Source organism: Bubalus bubalis, chromosome 14 (genome assembly GCF_019923935.1).
Source record: "Bubalus bubalis isolate 160015118507 breed Murrah chromosome 14, NDDB_SH_1, whole genome shotgun sequence".
In the NCBI taxonomy this organism is placed as follows: domain Eukaryota; kingdom Metazoa; phylum Chordata; class Mammalia; order Artiodactyla; family Bovidae; genus Bubalus; species Bubalus bubalis.
The window spans coordinates 66,546,341-66,565,262 of NC_059170.1; the positions used below are offsets into that span (position 1 = coordinate 66,546,341).

The following is an 18,922-nucleotide window of genomic DNA, read 5'->3' on the forward strand; positions in this document are numbered from 1 at the left end:
TGATTTCATTTACATACAGTTCAAAATAGGCCAAATTAAATCAGAATGTTTAGGGATGTATACTTAGGTGGCCAAAGTATAAAGAATAGTATGGGAGAGACCACCATAAAAGTGAGGATATGGTTAACTCTCATGGGGAAGAGGAGATTATAAATGGGAAAGGGCATGTGGTGGATGCATGGGGCACTGGCAGTGTTCTGTTTCCTGACCTTGGTGGATTATATGGGTATTCTCTCTAAAAGAATTGGTTAAATTATACACACAGGTTATGTGCATCTTTATGTGTATAGGTTAACATCACTACTGTGCTCCAGTCTGCTGATCCTGCCTCCTCATACCAACTTGTGCTATTGCTTCCCAACTTCACATTCAGTGAGACATGCTGGTAGCTAGAAATAAGCCATTTCTGATTTCTGGGACTATTTATACCACTACAATGGGCAAACAACAAGTCAGTGCTTTTCTTTCTTCTTCTTTTTTAGAACTGTCTTAATAGTACAATATTATATTTAACTGACTTAACAGCTAAATCGGAGAAGGCGATGGCACCCCATTCTGGTACTCTTGCCTGGAAAATCCCATGGACGGAGGAGCCTGGTAGGCTGCAGTCCATGGGGTCGCTAAGAGTCGGACACGACTGAGCAACTTCACTTTCACTTTTCACTTTCATGCATTGGAGAAGGAAATGGCAACCCACTCCAGTATTCTTGCCTGGAGAATCCCAGGGATGGGGGAGCCTGGTGGGCTGCCGTCTATGGGGTCACACAGAGTCCGACACAACTGAAGTGACTTAGCAGCAGCAGCAACAGCTAAATATAATAAAGTTAAAAATGATCTCAAAACTGATTTATTTAGGCATTTATTTTCCCAAGACTATATACCCTCAATAATCTCAAGGCAAAATGGCATTAAAAAAAATAAAAACTAAATATGACAATATCTCTGCAATGAAAAAAGGCTTGAGAGTTAAAGAGAATGAACTGAGAGAACTATAAATTGATCGGGACTCCTAATTATTTTGTGTGTAATAAAAGCCATCACACTGATGGTAAAATGAAGGACCTAAGGACCTGCCATCTTTCCTTAAAAAAAATGTTCTTGACAAACACTTAGCAAGATGGTGAAAGATACAGTGGATCAGGAACTTTTTTCCTCTACCATTCAACCTCACTGTCTCGGTAAGTTTATACTAAAAGAGGCAACAAATGTTAAACTATTTAAATTCTTTGACACCTATTTTGGGCAGCTCTCCTTAGTAACTACAGTCATAACTTATATAACAGTGAGAAAACATTGTTATTTTCTACATACTTATGTGAGTCTATGTTCTTAAAAGTTTTTAACCCTTGTAAAGAGTTATATTGGAGAAGGAAACAGCAACCCACTCCAGTGTTCTTGCCTGGAGAATCCCAGGGACGGGAAGCCTGGTAGGCTGCCGTCTATGGGGTCGCACAGAATCAGACATGACTAAAGCGATGTAGCAAAGAGTTAGTTATATGCAATGCCAAAGAATGCTCAAACTACTGCACAATTGCACCCATCTCACATGCTAGTAAAGTAATGCTCAAATTCTCCAAGCCAGGCTTCAGCAATATGTGAACCGTGAACTTCCTGATGTTCAAGCTGGTTTTAGAAAAGGCAGAGGAACCAGAGATCAAATTGCCAACATCCGCTGAATCATCGAAAAAGCAAGAGAGTTCCAGAAAAATATCTATTTCTGGTTTATTGACTATGCCAAAGCCTTTGACTGATGGATCACAGTAAACCGTGGAAAATTCTGAAAGAGATGGGAATACCAGACCACCCAACCTGCCTCTTGAGAAACCTATATGCAGGTCAGGAAGCAACTGTTAGAACTGGACATGGAACAACAGACTGGTTTCAAATAGGAAAAGGAGTACGTCAAAGGCTGTATACTGTCACCCTGCTTATTTAACTTATATGCAGAGTACACCATGAGAAATGCTGGGCTGAAAGAAGCACAAGCTGGAATCAAGATTGCCAGGAGAAATATTAATAACCTCAGATATGCAGATGACACCACTTATGGCAGAAAGTGAAGAGGAACTAAAAAGCCACTTGATGAAAGTGAAAGTGCAAAGTGAAAAAGTTGGCTTAAAGTTCAACATTCAGAAAACTAAGATCATGGCATCTGGTCCCATCACTTCATGGCAAATAGATGGGAAAACAGTGGAAACAGTGGCTGACTTTATTTTTTGGGGCTCCAAAATCACTGCAGATGGTGACTGCAGCCATGAAATTAAAAGATGCTTACTCCTTGGAAGGAAAGTTATGACCAACCTAGACAGCATATTCAAAAGCAGAGACATTACTTTGCCAACAAAGGTCCATCTAGTCAAGGCTATGGTTTTTCCAGTGGTCATGTATGGATGTGAGAGTTGGACTGTGAAGAAAGCTGAGCACCAAAGAATTGATGCTTTTGAACTGTGGTGTTGGAGAAGACTCTTGAGAGTCCCTTGGACTGCAAGGAGGTCCAACCAGTCCATTCTGAAGGAGATCAGTCCTGGATGTTCATTGGAAGGACTGATGCTAAAGCTGAAACTCCAACACTTTGGCTACCTCATGCGAAGAGTTGACTCATTGGAAAAGATCCTGATGCTGGGAGGGATTGGGGGGAGGAGGAGAAGGGGATGACAGAGGACAAGATGGCTGGATGGCATCACTGACTCGATGGACATGAGTTTGAGTGAACTCCGGGAGTTGGTGATGGACAGGGAGGCCTGGTGTGCTGCGATTCATGGGGTCGCAAAGAGTCGGACACGACTGAGCGACTGAACTGAACAAGTTATATGATACCATTTATTGTTTATTTTGGCTTTCCTGATGGTTTATGATTTAAAATCTTATTTTACATTAAAATAAGCCCAGATCTATTACGCTGCAGAATAAGAAAAGTTTCAGTGGTTATCAAGGTAAATCTTAAATCCGCAGAGCATATGGGGCTTGTGCGTGGCTTCTTTAGACAGTAACTTCAAATCCCTTGGGAGGGTGGGGCACAGAAGCTCTGTAGCTGTATTTCAGTGGAAAGGTTTCCACTGTTAGGGAAGGAATTCAATGAGGAAAGATTTTTATTTTTAATTATAAAATATGACCATTTTAGTTCAAGTATGAATCTGATAATAATGGATTTGGTTAGATGTTAATTTTAATTTAATGATCTAAATCTAATCTAAAATGAATTTGGTTAGATGTTGATTGATTAAATGTTAGATGTTTTTTCCAGTAGTCACATATGGAAATGAGAGTTGGACCAGAAAGAAGGCTGAGTGCTGAAGAATTGATGTTTTCGAACTGTGGTGCTGGAGAAGACTCTTGAGAGTCCCTTGGACAGCAAGGAGATCCAACCAGTCAGTCCTAAAGGAAATCAACACTGAATACCATTGGAAGGACTGATGCCAAAGTTCCAGTATTGTCACCACCTGAGCGACTGATCTGATCTGATCTGATGTAAGGAGCTGACTTTAGGAAAAGACCCTGATGCTGGGAAAGATTGAAGGCAGGAGGAAAAGGGGACGACGGAGAATGAGATGATTGGATGGCATCATCGACTCAATGGACATGAGTTTGAGCAAACTCTGGGAGATAGTGAAGGACAGGTAAGCCTGTCATGCTACAGTCCATGGGGTCACAAAGAGTCAGACATGACTTATCAATGGAACAACAAAGATGCTAATATCCGCATGTATAAACATGCAATGTCGAAAATAGCTTGACTGGAAAATACTGCTTTTATTTGTAGGGGGCGGGGTGCTGCTGTGAAGAGCAGGGGTGGGAGAGGTCCCTGACTTCTTGAATGATTCTTATTCATTTGTTGTCATTGAAGCCCTAAGTATTGAGACCAGATAACCATAGAGTTTAGTTATGCTCCCACTGGTTCTTGAGAGGAGTGGTCTACCTTGAGTGGAGTGGGATGGGGGTGGAGGAGACTTGACTGTGGGAAAGTGCCTTCCTCAAGCTCTGTCGGAACTAAAGCTAAGTCATCGTAAGAAGGGGAACCACCTCCCTCAGTTAAGGAATCTCTTTTTCTAGAGATCTCTTTGTGCTTGTATGTAAGTATTTCTACATATAAGACTAAAATAGGTTAGTGACATGCAACTCTGCTCGGCTGACCTTTCTACACAGTGATTCCCACCACAATCATGCTGTACCACAGTGTGAAGATGTACTGAAATCCAACCACAGGCACTGTTGCTCCAGGCTTGGTTTTTGTATTCTAAGCCATAAAAGAGAATTATTTCACAATTATTTGCAGTTGAAGGTGATTTGTGGGAAGGAGAGAGTGGTATATCAGAATTATTGGTGGAGCTCTTCAAAAACCAAAATGTACATTCCAATGCAACCTAATATTCCTACCTTCTCAATTAGAATTTCCTAAAGGATGAGACAGGCAATTTTGCTTGAAAATGTTGATTCTGATACACACTTCCTGGTGGAGAAGTATGTGAAATGGGAAGGTTGGCTTATGAGAACTGGGGACAGGAGGGTAAGGGAGCCTTCTTCCCCATTTTTCCAGAAACTTAACACATTCAACAAAGCCCCATTCAACAAAGGAAAGGAAAGAAAGAATCCCTGACTTTAAGAAGCTTGTGTTCTACAGGACAGTTGAGAATTCAAATGTGAGTCCCATGAACAAAAAGGCCGCAACACAAAGCAGATGTGGGCAACTCCTAGAGCTTGCCTGCTTCTTCTAGTGTAATTAACTAGCCAGCACCCACAGGGTCAGAGAATTTTGGGGTGTCACCCTGGTGAGGTTACCAAGGCACAGTGCAAGTCAGAATGTTAAGGATGAGCCACTCAGACATCAGAAAAGGGGGTCTTCAACCACAGCAGACTGAGGGGTTTCCAACTTTCACAGCCATAGTGGGGTACAGAGCTGGAAGAAGGATGCCCCTTGTAAGGGCAGCACTGATCCTCTAGCCCCCACCACAAATAAAGACCTTGCTACCATATGATCCAGCAACTGCACTCCTGGGCAAATATCCCGAGAAAACCATATGTCAAAAAGATATATGCACCCAATGTTTATTGCAGCAGTGCTCACAAGAGCCAAGACAGGGAAGCCATCTTAATATCCATCAACAGATGAATGGATCAAGAAGTGGTACATAGATGGACCCAGAGATGATCATACTAAATGAAGTAAATCAGACCAAGAAAGACAAATATCACCATATCACTTTCATGTGGAATCTAAAAAATGATACAAATGAATTTACCTACAAAGCAGAAAGAGACTAACAGACTTAAAAAAAACAAAACTTTTGGTTACCAAAAGGGAAAGGTGGGGGGAAGAATAAATTAGGAAATTGGGATTAACAATACACACTACTATATATAAAGTAGATAATCCACAAGGACTTACTGTAGAGCACTGGGAACTCGACTCAAAACTCTGTAACAACTGATATGGGAAAGGAATTTGAGAGATACATACATATGCATAAGTGAATCACTTTGCTATAATAACTAAATGGAATCATTTTGCTATACCTGAAACTAACACAAGACTGGAAATCAACTATACTCCAAAATAAAATAAAAATTTAAATAAAAAAGACCTTGGTCTCTTCTCCATACAGAAGGCCCTGCTGGATGGCAGAGAGCTAGTGAGGTGTGCGTGCTCTTCTGCTAGAACAACTGAATAACTGGGAAGTTCATTTAGAGACCCTTGGGGAATTGCCCACTCTTTCTCACCCCACAGCCATCCCAACTAATTCAGGTCTTCCCTTCCTTAGACAAGAGATGTTCACATTTGGGATGAGCAAGAGGTGCATTTTCTCTTTGCATGGAATAGATGGAAACCTGCTCAAAATCCTTTCCCTTGGAAAACCACCCATATTGTGTGGGTGTAATATTGTCTCTTGTAATGCTGGTCAGTCCTGTAATTTGGGGTGAGAATAACCACCCCTCTGGCCCCAGGGGTGGCCACGGGAAAAACCTAAGAGCAAATTAACCATTCAACTTCGTTGGCCACAGTCATTCAGGGGTAGATGTGTGGCTCAAGCCAGAAAAACCAGCCTTGAGCCTTCCCTGGCAGTCCAGGAGCTAAGTCACCGAGTTCCCAATGCAGGGGGCCCAGGTTGAATCCCTGGTCACAGAACTAGACTCCCATGCTGCAACTAGAGACCCCGCAGGCCGAAATGAAGATTGAACACCCCACATGCTGCAATCAAAGATCCAGCACAGCCAAATAAATATTTTTAAAAAATCAGCCTTACCTGTTTCTGCAATGCTCAGAAGAGATGATTTCTTCCACTGGGATCACAAGCTGTTAGGATTCTGTGAGGCCACAGCCCCCAAGGGCCTTCTTTCCCTCTATATAGAAAGACCTGTATGGAGAAAAAAAGAGCTAAGAAATATGGAGAGAGTTCCCTGGATACATCTAAATACAGCCCCAATGCATGGACTTGTCAGTTATATAAACCCGTTGATTTACCTTTTTGTTTTGCTTCAGTTGTTTGAGTTGGGTTTTTGTCATCTGTAAGAAAAAAAAATCCATTTATCTATTACGTCTCCCAGTTTATAAAATAAAAATACAGGATGCCCAGTTGAATCTGAATAATTTCTTAGTATAAGTATACCCACAATATTTCATAGGACATACTTACCCTTTTAAAAAATTCACTGTTTCTGAAATTCAAAATTTCACTGGGCATTCCGTATCATATTGGATGCATAATGTATGTCAAAAGCCTTTTTAAGTCCTTTACTCTGAGAGGTATAGCGTATTTTCTGCCATATCAGTAAACAAGGATGTCAGAGTCATCAGCGGCTCCAGCCCTCCAAATGTGAATTCCTGAGCCCTAGGGACACTCGAGAAAGAGAAAAATACCTCTACAATCTGGCAGCCATTAGGCTGTAGCCACTCCCTACAGTGAGCTCTGAGGAACTCAGGATGTGAAAAAAACAGGACACTGGCCCCAGAAAGCTGAGATGCATATACACAAAGAATGATTTCAGTGAGCCCAGATTCCTGCATCTTCCCATACAAAGGAAAGCGCTAAATTCCTTGAGACATCTGATTTTAATTCATGAAAATACTTTTGATGTTCAAACTACCTGCCCTTTGTTGCAAACTTCTATATAACCTGACCCCTCCTCGGAAAGTTCTCTCAGGGTTATGTTAGATGTTGTTTCCCGCAGGCTTGAAGTCCTAAAAATTCCCACCAAATAAAATATAATTCTCAACTTTTAGGTTGTGATTATTTTTTAAGCCAACAACTCAAAAGGGAAGAGACTGTTCACCTGGTGGATTTATCCTTAAAGAACACAGAGAGAAGACTGGGAACCACAGCAGCATCAGAATTCAATCTTTCTTTTCCACATCACCCCTGCTTTGTGTAAACCAAATCATCAGATCTAGAAATGCTTCAGCTGGGCCAGTGAGGCCCCCATTATGCCCAGTACTCAAATCATATGTGCATGCATGCTCATTCATGTCCGACTCTTTGCGACCCAGTGGACTGTAGCCCGCCAGGACCCATGACATGGGATTTCCCAGGCAAGACTATTGGAGTGGCTTGCCATCCCTCCTCCAGAGGATCTTCCTGACCCAGGATTCAAACCTGTATCTCCTTTGTCTCCTGAACTGGCAGGAGGATTCTCTACCACTGAGACACCTGGGAAGTCCCTCAAATCATCTGAGGGAGCTTTAAACATTCCCACTGCAGAGGTCACCGCCAGACCAATTCCATTAGAACCAGCAAAACACAGATGAGTGATTTCCATGATCATCCACATCCAAGAACCACTGAACTAATTCTTAAAAAAGTCACAAATTGTAGGAGTTCAAACCAAAGATGAGAAAGGTCATCCTGACATGCCCCCCTTCTCCCAGCCCCCAGCAACCAGGAGTGAGCAAAATACCCCAGGTGGGAATTAGCCAACAGGGCAGCCTGCAGGCTTGGATGCCATGGGCAGGGCCTTCCACAGGGCCTTCATCCCAGGCTTGCCCAGGCCTGGCCACATGGTCAGCAGGTGTTCAGGCCACAGAGAAGCAGACAGGGAGGCCCAGCCATGCTCACAATCTGCTCCAGAATAAACAAAGCATGTGACATCGTTTCCTGCCTGCACTCAGCTCAGGGCCTGCTCCCCGAGGGTGAAGGAGGGGACAGGCAAGTGTGGTGGGGCAGGTTCCTAGATGAGCTCCTGTGATAACCAACTGCAGCCTGTCCTTCAGGCTCTTGCATGTGCAGGCAGCCCCTCACGTCAGGATCTGCCACTTTGCATACCCGTGGGCTCCATGTCCTAATCCATGACTTTCTATTCTTGTACTTTACTTTCAGAGGAGCGAGTCTATTTCAGAGCCTCAAAATCACCAACAAGGCACCCGGGGATGGGACTCCTCACCCACCCCCGAGTCTGCACAGCATTCTTCAGCTGCCAACACAATCTCTGCCCATCACATCCCTCCACTTTTGAGGGAGGAAACCATGTCTATTCCTTTTCAGACTATTTTTAGAGCTGTTTTAGGTTCAAAGCAAAAATGAGGGGGATGTGAAGAGATTTCCCATCTACTTCCTGCCCCCAGACATGGGTGGGCTCCCCCATCAACATCCCCCACCAGAGTGGGGCATTTGTTGTAACTGATGGATCTACACAGATGCCTCAAAGTGGTGTTACCCCTTGGATCACTGCCCAAAGTCCATAGTTTACACTAGGGTTCACTCTTGGTGGTGTATGTTCTGTGGGTTCGGACAAGTACATGACGACTTGTATGCATCACCACAGTATCATACAGAGTGTTTTCACTGCCCCCAAATCCTCTGTGCTCCACCCGTTCATCCTTCTCTCTCAGCTCACCCCTGGCAACCATGTCTATTGTCAATTAGGTCCTTAAAGCTCCTGGCGTTTTCCTAGGCACGCTGAATGCAACAGATACAAACAATCGACCAACTGAAAAGAAATATCTGGAATTGCCCAATTCCATCGACTTGGAACACTGCCCTTTCCAGCTGTTAAGCTAGAGGGCCAGGCTTGGGGAAAACTGAATCCTGGGTGAGCATCCATCCCAGTGGTAGGACGACCCTGAGATGACACAGAGATGACCCCAGGCGAGGTCCAGGGCAGGCTGGTGACTGGTTTCCGCAGTGGTTGCTGGTAGGTTTGGGTCACTTCCCAGAAGCCACTGCTACCCTTTTGCGCTTGGCTGGGATGCTCAGTTCTGAACCAATAGTACCCTTTCAAATTTAAAAATCCCTCTGCCTGGACAAAGAGGGAAGACAAAGGGCATAGGGCAAAACAGGAGCATTCTGAACCCTATTGCAGTTAGACTTCAAGGTAAATAAGTCCTACCTTATGCTAACCCTGCCTCCGATGGGCCCCACCAGCAAGCTGATGGAGTCATAGTGGGGCTGGTGGGGGCGCTAAGCCAAGGTTCCTGCTGCCCACCCTAAGCAGGGCAGCAGAGCTAGCGTACTGGCCGTTTCTAAAAGGGCCCTGAACCTACCAGGCTAATAACCGGCCAGAGGGAAAGTGAACCAGCGCAGCTGAGGCAGTCAGCACCCAAACGCGCTGGCTCCAGGTGGAAGGATGCAAGGTGAGTGGCCTGGCGGGACCACGTGTATCCACCCAGGACCTGTAACCGCCGGAGCGGCTGGCCTGCCAGTTCCATTTACTAAACCAGTAACTTGGCGATTCATGAACTTGGCCAACAAATAGTTATTCTGAGTGCTGACTTGTGTCCTAAGGATGAAAAAAACGAGCAAAACAGTCCTGGCCTTTGCCCTCATTCAGGCCCACCCTCCACTATCACCACCTGTAACAAAATAGCCAGGGGTTCATATGAAGAAGCCAGGCATGGGAAAATCAGCCTTCTAAACTGATTCGCTAGCAAGTTGGCTCCAAGTGTGAATCTGTGGACAGATGTCTTTAAAAGCATCACAAGCTAATTCACAGTCACTTTAGGAAACTTCAGAAAATCGATTCACTTTCTCTAGGAAAAACATAACTGCACACACATACCAGGGGGTGGGTTGGGGCACCTTGCTTTGCTTCAGCCAAGTCTAACAGCTTTTCTCCCTGCTGAGGAGGGGAGACCCAACCTGAGAGTGGACGATTTTTTTTTTTTTTTAAACCACCGTGGGGCATGCAGGATTGTAACCTCCAGACCAGGGACTGAACCCATGCGCCACCCCTGTGTTCCCCACTCCCTCCCCCGCCCTTGTGGCAACACCGAGTCTTTACTCAACCACCAGGGAAGCCCCAGAGAGCAGATGAATCATTCCTCTCTTTTTAGAGACGGTAGCAGTTTCCAGCCGCTCACAGTAGTGTGGGGACCTGGAAATCACAGAGGGTAGCTTCCTTCAGAAAAATCCAGAGCGCAAGAAGAGCCTCAGTGGTCCCAAGAAAGAAATGGCTGCCCCTGGGGCTCCTAGTCTTACCTTGGCCAGTGGGTGCTGGAACCAGTCCTGCCCGGCAAGTCATAAGAGCCAGCTTATTCCCACTGGATCTGTCACACTGGTGGATCAGTCACAGGGGACCTTTCTACCAAGAGCTACCCTGCAAGGGTTACTATGCTAGCAGCCTGAGCAGAGATGCAGCCCCACTTAATCCGCCTTCAGGGCCATCTTTCGCTGCTCAGCTGCGGCCTGGCCGCCTAAAGAGCATCTCGTCTCTGCCTGGAGTGTCCTCCTGCCAACAGGGGTGCTGGGGTGCCCACCTGCTTGGCTCTTGATGGCTACATCCACTCCTTGGAGTGGGTGGGGATGGAGCAGGCCACCTCCCTTAGTTACTACCTGTAGCTTCTGTGCTACGTGTATAGCTCACCAATGTCGGCCTCTGTTGGATTCCACCCCGGTTGGCTAATGCCAGCTGAAAAAGGCTCAGAAAAGACTGACTCCCCTGCTGAAGACGCATAGATGGTACGGTCTCATTGCTTAGGGTTGAGGACTTGTACCAGCCACACCTGCCTCTCTTGTGAATGTGTTAGAAATTTAGAATCTCGATCCCCATCCCAGGCCTATTGAATGGTAATCTGCAGGTTAAGGAGATGCCCAGGTGTTTTCGTATGTCCGGTTAATTTTGAGAACCATCGTGCAAGGGGACGCACTCCCATTGCAGATGGTTCTGTCAGCAGAAGCATTTTACCTGTATCCCTTGCCCCTTTCTCTCTTCACTGTACTTCTCTGCTCCACGAGGTCACAAGTGCCACTCAGCACACTGACTGGAACTTATTGTTTCACAACGCCTGCTTTACAAGATTTGTCACGACGTAATAGGCTTGGATTTTTAAGACAAGTCACTAAGAGGTCTGGATATTTATTCCCAAGTACTTTCCCTCCCTTTAGGGAAGTGTTTTCACGGCAGCCTGGCTGGGATTGAGGACTGCTGAACTGTGGCAAGGTTGCCTAAGTCCTTGCCTGTCAACTGATGAAATATGTCTCCAACATGTATTGACTATTGCTCAATGGAGGTAGAAGCCCTTGGAGTAATAAAATACAAATCCAGCTTTTACTTTACTGAGGTATAACTGGCCCACAAAGAACTGCACATGTTCAGTGGGTACAATTTTATGAGTTTGGACGTAGGCAAACACCTGTGATGCCATCTCCACAAGGCAACGGAGAGATCCAATGCCTCCCAGAGTTTCCTCCTGTCCTTTGGGTTTTGTTCGTTTTGGTTTGGGTTTGATAAGAACACCTAACTGTGACGTTCACAAGATTGCATTGTTAGCTATAGGCATGGTGTGTATGGCAGATCTCTAGAATATATTCATCTAGCTTAACTGAAACTTTATACCCACTGAATAACAACTCTCCATTTCCCTGATGTCTAAGCCCCTGGAAACCATTGGTACATTCATTCTCTGCTTCCATGAGTTTGACTGTTTTAGATAACCTCATATAAATAGAATCATACAGTATTCTTTCTCCTGACATTGGCTCATTTCACTTAATATCCTTCTGGTTCATCCATGTTGTCACAAATGGCAGGATTTCCCTCTGTTCTAAGGCTGAATAATATTCCACTGAATGTAAGTACCATATTTTCTTTTCAAATTCGTTTTTAAAAGCCATTTGCCCTGTCTTAGTCAGGCGTACTTGCTGGTGTGCTGAGCTCATTAAAAAAGGGCCACATTGTTTAAGAATTTGGGGACACTGCTCTAGTGGTCTGAAGTCCCAAGGTCTCTGGAGTGTCTCAATCAAAAGAAAGACATTAGTATCTATTTTCACTCAGCTGTGAGTTTTCAAAAAATTTAAGTGCTTAAGAGTTAAATATAAATACCGACCTATTGTTTTTTTAAAAAATAGGATCTTTGTGGGGGACTGTTTGTACCTGGATTATAATTATATATTTGTGTAACATGAGTTACCGCTGGGGGCTTCTCTGATAGCTCTGTTGGTAAAGAATCTGCCTGCAATGTAGGAGACCCTGGTTCAATTCCTGGGTTAGGAGGATCCGATGGAGACGGGATAGGCTACCCACTCCAGTATTCTTGGGCTTCCCTTGTGGCTCAGCTGGTAAAGAATCCGCCTGCAATGAGGGAGACCTGGGTTCTATCCCTGGGTTGGGAAGATCCCGTGGAGAAGGAAAAGGTTACCCATTCCAGTATTCTGGCCTAGAGAACTCCATGGACTGAATGGTCCATGGGGTCACAAACAGTTGGACACAACTGAGTGACTTTCACTCACAGGGTCTTTGGCAGAAAGGGTAGAAGAAGCATATTGGAAAGAAGGGACATTCTATTAACAAAGAAACTAATCTGACTCCATATTGGGTCTGTTTCTTTTACTTTAACCTTTGTATTCTATTGCTTTTGCTCAAGGGGGGCTTCCCAGGTGGCTCAGTGGTAAAGAATCCACCTGCCAATGCAGGAGGCATGGGTTTGATCCCAGGGTTGGGAAGATCCCCTGAAGAAGGAAATGGCAACTGACTCCAGTATTCTTGCTTGAGAAATCCCATGGACAAAGGAGCCTGGTGGGCTACAGTCTATGGGGTTGCAAAAGAGTTGGACACGCTTAGTGGCTAAACAACAACAAATCACTAAAGGGGATGTTGCCTTTAGCTTAAAGTATACATAATGGCCCATCTCTTGGAACTCTGCCTCCTATGTCTGAGCTTAAACTAAATATCTTTTTTTAGCTCACAGGAAATATCCTGACCCGGCCCACCTGTGAGTGGCTACAGGAAAGAAGAAATTAACACATCTCCTGAGTATGGTTGGAACCGGGAAATATTTGCAACAATTTGCAGGCTTTTTTACTTTACCTCTCCACTTCATTCTATAAAAGCAACTAAGCATCAAACCAGGCAAGAGGGTTCTTTGACACTAGTTCACCATCTTCTCAGTCTGCTGGCTTTCCAAATAAAGTTGCTATTCCTTGCACTAACAAACTCATCTCTCAATTTATTGGCCTGTTGTGCAGGGAGCAATACAAACTTGGACTCAAGAACATCATGACACCACTTCTGGTCCTGTAAATTTCCAATCTGGATTTGGTCAGTTATAAACCCTCAAGTCAGTTTCCTCTGTTATAAGCCCTCCATCAATAGATGTCTGCATTTTATAGCTACATATTTTTGCATTGCAACTTTTCAGTTACAACAGTGCTTAGAGACCAAGAATGTAGACAAACTAGACTTGAAATCAGACTCCCAAATTTCTGTATTATGTAAAAAATAAACAAGATACTAAATCACATTGATGGGACAAAGATAAATACTTTGTTTTATTGACAAGTTAGTTTTGATCCTGTCCTTTTAATTTTCTTTGTGTATGCTTTACATGTTCATCTGTAAGTATAACACTGCTGCTGCTGCTGCTAAGTCGCTTCAGTCGTGTCTGACTCTGTGCGACCCCATAGATGGCAGCCCACCAGGCTCCCCCATCCCTGGGATCCTCCAGGCAAGAACACTGGAGTGGGTTGCCATTTCCTTCTCCAATGCATGAAAGTGAAAAGTGAAAGTGAAGTCGCTCAGCGTGTCCGACTCTTAGCGACCCCATGGACTGCAGCCCACCAGGCTCCTCCGTCCATGGGATTTTCCAGGCATGAGTACTGGAGTGGGGTGCCATAGATGCCTATAATTTCCAAATATATAAATATTCATACGTTAGGGATGCTTGCATGCTCAAGGACTTTATCAAAAGAGTACACAATCAAAACTGTTTGGAGACCAGTAACTAGATGAATGATCTCTTGCCGTTTTTTGTCAACAAATGGATCAGAAAAGTCCTTTTATTGCCATTCTTTAAAGCCGTCGTCATGCTATCACATTTTCTAGGCCTGAGTCATCCTTGTTAACATTCCTATTTCAATTTGCTCATTTAACACCAAACTTGGAAAGAAATGACAGGAAATGCGGATTTCATAACTACTGTAACAAGTCTAATTCACGCTTTTCCTTACCTCTGGAAAAGCCTGAAATTCAGAGGTTCAACTGAGACTCTTCCCCAAGTTTCTCAGGAAGCAAGCAGGGTACACTAGACATGGCAACACCCTCTTCCAGACAAAGAGCAAAACCCCAAGAGAGACACTGGCACGTGGCAGAACTGTAACATGGAGATTCGGTGATGTCTGGGTGTCACAGGGTTCGAGGGCTAGAGGCTACCTTGGGGACCCATCGTGGCATAAATGAAGACAGGAGGCAGAGATCGGAATGACTCACTCAAGATTACACAGCTCAACAGGGGTGCACCCAAGACCATGTCTTTGGATTCCATTTGGGCCCTGGGACTCCCTGACATCCCCTCAGGAATGATGTGGGGGAAGCGGTGGGGGGGGGGGGAGGGCGGAACGGCATGACTGTTGGCCTCGGATGAGACACGACACTGGTGCTCAGTGACCCCAGGCAGTGTCCTAACAACATTCTAGCCATGTGGCTCAGCGTGCCTGTGTGGGGTCCACGGGGAGAGGATCGTGGTGGCCTCCCCCTGGGAAAGTTGCCTTGCACAGCCCTGCCCCTGGAGAGGAGGAAGCTTACCTGCATCTTTGCCTCCAGCTCCAACACACATTGAGGGGCTGAAGGCAAATGAAAGAGGAGGATGGAACCCCGAAGAGGTCAGAGGTCCTTATGCTAGAGCATCCCCGCCACACAGGAGGTGCTCAGGAAATTGTTGAGTGTGCGAGGCCTCACCTGAGAGGTTGCAACGGGGGCAAGTGAGGGGACCCAGTTTTAAGACCTGATCATGCTGGACTTGCAGGGGGAGAAGCCACAGAGGTTAAGAGTGAGAGTCCTGCCTGGAGAGCGGATCAGGAAGCAGCCAAGAATCATCCCCCGGGGATGTGTTGTATTTCCTGCCAGCCTGGGAGGTCTCGGCGAAAACTCACATCCTTTCTTCCAAAGCTGGGAAATGAGCCCACTTATATATCCTGCACTTGACAGGTTTCCCTGGTCCTCACTCGCTCAGCCTCGCAGGCCCAACTCTGACCCTGACACGTCACTTCCTCCCTCTGAGACTCAGTTTCCTCGTGTTCAGAGGTAGAAGTCAGGCGCTTTCCCACTCACCTGCGAAGCTGCTGTGAAGACTGAAGGATAATTCAAGGTCAAGGGCTTCAGTCACTGTGAACTGCTCCGCACATGCGCGTTGGCTTTAGCGAGAAGGGGCCACATCTATCTGCTCCACTGGTGGATTTCGCCCGGAGCGTGTCCCCAACTATCTTCAGAAGGAGGGGAATCACTTAAACTGGCCCAGAGCAAGAGCCCTTTCCAGTCAGTCTCTGCACCCGGGTTTAACCTCAGTTGTGAGGACCAGCAGCTGTGGGGCACGGCTTCATTTCCCAGCTCCACGTGGAGCATCGACTCTCGGATCTCTCAATCTCTTTAAGAAGAATCACATGGGCACCTATTGGTAGATGGGGTGCACCTGCGGATTTCAGGATGTGCACGTCCAAAGCTTACTTTTTTTTTTACTCTGGGTGCAGTTAAAAGACACAGGGAATGCTGTGTCTTGAAGCTTGCAGCTTCCCCAGAGCAGTTTGCTAAGGCTTTGGCAAGTTTGCGCTACATTCTTACAGCAAATACAAGATTTTAAAGACATTAATTGGATGAATGTCGTTCTGAGAATGTCCGGGCTCTTTGCAGCATCCCGGGGCCCTGTTTCCACTGCCTCTCCCTAAGCACGTGGACTCCGGCCACAGATCACAGTCCAGCCTCACTTCTCTCTCTGGTCAGCAAGCGTGACTGAGGGGTCATGAGTGAGGTGAGAGAGACAAGGCTGTGGGAGGCAGCTGTGCAGAAGGCCCCCAGTGGGCCCCACATGGTGGTCATGCCCTTGGGCAACCCTCACTTCTAATGAATAGAATACGGCAGAAGCACTGAGGCACCAAGATTAAGTAATAAAAAGACTGTGGTATCCATGCTGCTACTTCTGTGTTCTCTCACTGCTCCGCCTGCCTGTCTCTCCCTTCAGCAGCACTCACTTTGTCAGCAGCCCTAGATGAGGCCCACATGGTATGGCTAGGAATGAAGCCCACGAGGGCACCTTTTCACCAGCGATCCTGGTGCCGTCGGCCCAGGCACTAGTATTTCTGAAATGATCCCAGGGTGATTCGAACGTGCAGGCAGGTGTGAGGACCACCAGCGGCTGCAGTGCCACCTGGGGGCTCAGCTCACACCCCCCAGACCTGCTGACTCAGAATCTGCGTCTCAGCAAGATCTCCGGGGGGCGGGGGGAGGTAAGGCGTGGGAAGTTTTGGGACGCAGCTTTGAGGCAGTGCAGCCTGGGGACTGTTTGTCAAGCAGCACAGGGGAGGGGATGGGGCTCCCCTTTAGGGCAGCCTGTACCAGAGTAATGCCAAGTCCCCCCACCACTTTTGGTGCCCCTGAAATTCCATCACTATTGGGACTACTGTCCAGACCGGAGACAATTCGTTTAAAAGACTTACCATGAATAAGCGTTCTCTCCTCCCACAGGGGTGCCCTGTGACAAGCACTCTGGGACAGGTGGGTACAAAAGTTAGCCACTTCTTAGTATTCCACTTCTATGCTGGGGAATAGCTGGCCCTAAGGAGAGGGGTCGGTCAGGATGCTCTTCTCCGTGACTACAGCCAGGTTGGCCGGCGGCTCAGTATCCTGTGTGAGTGTTTCTCCATGAGCCGATATAAACAGCCTGAATCAGCAAGGCCCACAGAAATGAATCCTGATGCCCCCAAGACAAATATAATGTTGAAGCTAAAACAATGTTTTTTTTATAGAGAGGGGGAAGAAGCAGCCTGAGATGAAGGCAAGAGGAAAAGGGTTCATAAGTTGACCACAAATTGCATTTTCCTGGCCCATTAAGTCTTTCTGGACAGAGTCCGTGCTTGCTGGTGGAAACACATTAGGAAGATGAACTCAAGCTAAACACAGTTGCTCCCAGGGGAGGATGGAAGAGAACCAGAGATCTGAGACACTGTCTTGAAAATAAATCAGCGTTTTTGAAGGCGATCTGGGGAAAACAGCAGACAACAGGGAGGTCTGCACATCAGGGATGAAACTCCGTGTATATGAAGAGAACTTTCCAGTGACATCAATCAGAGTAAGAGAAGAGACTACTTTAAAACACAAAACTAAAAACCCAGCAGTGTTATGATTATCGTCTGCAGCTCTGATTCTAGGTCAAATCCAGCTTCTGTGACATTTCCCCTGAGACATGAGCCAGTGGAACAGCAGAAAACACAGGGGCTAGTAACACAGTTATGCCTGCGTTCCCTCTGCTGTTGTCCCTCATTTACTGAACTTGTTAAGTCTAGGCTGAGATGCTAAGAGAAGTTTCTCTTGGAGACGTGGTGTGATAGACCTTAGGAATGGTGACGTTCCAGACATTAACTGATTCCATGGTGTCAACTCAATAATTACCAGTGGCCCCCAGTTACTAAACAAATGAAGTCCAGATTGGGCAGTTTGGAACTCAGTGACTTGCAGAGAATTACGAGAGGAAGTACAGTAGGCTGGCCTTTGATGTCAGTCCAGTTGAGTTTGAAACTCTGCTGCCTGTAGGTAAATGGTTTAATCATTTAGGGAAGAAGGGCACCTTTCCTGTTGAGCTGATGGTTAAATGAGATACTGAATGGAATTCAGTTAGCACAGTTTCTAGAACAGACAATCTACGGCATGGTTAGTAGGAGCAGTTATTGCTGCTGGTAATAACAACAAAGTATGGTTCTTGTCTGGATGGACAGTTCTGCATCTATGCAGGGAGGCTTTTGTTTAATTCTTGTACCACTGGTTCCCTATATGTATTCTGGCCGATGATAGACAATCCCAAGAGAATGGGAAGGGCAAAATTTTCCTGAAAAATATAAGGAAATTTGAGGTGAATTTCAATGCATATTGAACATTTTTTGAGCCACAAGGGGGTTTGGTGAATGTCTGAAGGATAGAGGTGCTGGGCATTGCTGCTGGAACTCAGTGAATTCAAAGTTTGACCTTTGAGAATATCTAGTTAGTGTGATCTGGGTTTCTGGGGGCTTCTGGGTCCACCTCCAGCCACCTTCTGCAGCAGCAAGGCAAAAGGGGAGCCTGAGAGCCCACCAGAAGCCTCAAAGCCAAGCTATGCCTGTCCTGCCCCCATCTTTGGCAGGATTCCTGCACAGGATTCCTGGGGTGGTGATATAAAGTATTTGTGTTGTGTCCAGTTGCTTCAGTCACATCCAACTCTTTGTGACTCCATGAACCATAGCCCACTGGGCTCCTCTGTCCATGGGATTCTCCAGGCAAGAATACTGGAGTGGGTTGTCATGCCCTCCTCCAGAGGATCTTTCCTACTGAGGGACTGAATCCACGCCTCTTGTGTCTCCTGCATTTCAGGTGTATTCTTTACTGCTTGAGCCATCAGCTGCTAAGTCACTTCAGTCATGTCCAACTTTATGCGACCCCATAGATGGCAGCCCACCAGGCTCCCCTGTCCCTGGGATTCTCCAGGCAAGAGCACTGGTGTGGGTTGCCATTTCCTTCTCCAGTGCATGAAAGTGAAAAGTGA

The 18,922-nt window shown here is 45.9% G+C and overlaps 1 long non-coding RNA gene across 5 annotated transcripts in view; it reads right to left on the reverse strand.

The window, feature by feature from the left end:
• LOC123329266 overlaps positions 1-18,691 on the reverse strand; it is a 90,265-nt gene extending 71,574 nt beyond the window's left edge. Inside the window, exons 1-3 of one of the 5 annotated variants that reach the window (XR_006544657.2) lie at positions 15,469-18,670; positions 6,458-6,499; positions 6,240-6,350 (exon numbers count right to left, since the gene is read on the reverse strand). This is a non-coding gene — a long non-coding RNA (uncharacterized LOC123329266). Of the gene's footprint in view, positions 1-6,239; positions 6,351-6,457; positions 6,500-15,468 lie in introns of all 5 variants that reach the window. The other 4 variants (XR_006544656.1, XR_006544653.2, XR_006544655.1 and 1 more) reach the window with 4 other exon arrangements.
• Positions 18,692-18,922: the final 231 nt, after the last annotated feature.